This window comes from Mandrillus leucophaeus, unplaced genomic scaffold (genome assembly GCF_000951045.1).
Source record: "Mandrillus leucophaeus isolate KB7577 unplaced genomic scaffold, Mleu.le_1.0 Scaffold54, whole genome shotgun sequence".
NCBI classification, from domain to species: domain Eukaryota; kingdom Metazoa; phylum Chordata; class Mammalia; order Primates; family Cercopithecidae; genus Mandrillus; species Mandrillus leucophaeus.
The window spans coordinates 425239-426353 of NW_012105808.1; positions in this window are offsets into that span (position 1 = coordinate 425239).

The window sequence follows — 1115 nt, forward strand, 5'->3', positions numbered from 1 at the left end:
TACCCTGGCCACCCACGCCCACGGTGATGGAGGCCCCGGCGGGGCCGACCCTGCCTGGTCTACCTTTCCCTCCGGTTGCATCTTTCCTCTTTTGCGTCATTTCTAGGGCCCTGCCTCAGTTTACCCTCATGCACCACAAGGCCATACTTGTCCTTTCTCAGGCAGACCCTGCACCATCCTGAGGACTGATTTCCATTCAGGTCCCACCCAGGTCCTGGGCAGGAGGAAAAGCGCCAGCCCTCAGTCACGGGGGACATCTCTGGTTCCTGCAAAAGCCAGCTGGTGTGGGTGCTGTCATCCCAGCAGGTCTTGCTGGGGGTGGCAGGAGGGGATGGGCAACCTCAGCCCCACGCTGGGCCTCAGGACCCGGGCTGCCTGCTCATCTGGCCGGCCTGGGCCTCCCCGGGAGCTTCTCTACCCTGGAAGAGAGATGGGGACGGGCGCAGGCGTCCACCTGCCCACCCACGGGGTCCTGGCTGCCGGCCACACCGCTGCCTCAGTTTCCAGTCCTGGAAGGCGGCCCAGCCTACCCCCAACCCAGTTCTGGGTGAAATTCCTAATTAGTCGCTTAGCTATTAGCGTCTAATGACTTGACAATTGCCCAATTGGAGCTAATTAGCTCCAGGCCGCTTGCTGGAAGGGGGTGACAGCCGGGAGGCCTGCCCGGGTGGGCAGCAGGGTGAGGCTCTGCCTGGGTGAGGCTCTGCCTGGGGCCTGGAGGGCTGCCTGGAGGCGTGGACTTTGGCACCGGCAGGTTGAGCAAGCGTGGGGGGAAGGTGTGGCCCGGCAGAGGGAACCCGGAGGAGTAAAAGCTGCCACCCCGCTCTGTCTGGGAAAAATCCCAATTCAGTCATTAACCCCTTAGTGAGAATTTCAGTCTCTCTCTGCTGCTCCCAGAGAGGATTTGCATATCGAGGCTTTATCACTAATGGAGGAAGCTAAGGCTTTGTCCTGTCTCTTATACACATCTAGATGTGTATAAGAGACAGAAATGAGGGTGTGTTATGCTAGACCCAGCCTCAGGCCCAGGGGGAGCCAGGAACAGCCCTGGGAGGGGCCGGAAGGTGGGTGGCTGACGGCAACTGCGCCCGCTGCACTCTGTACCCTGGCCACCC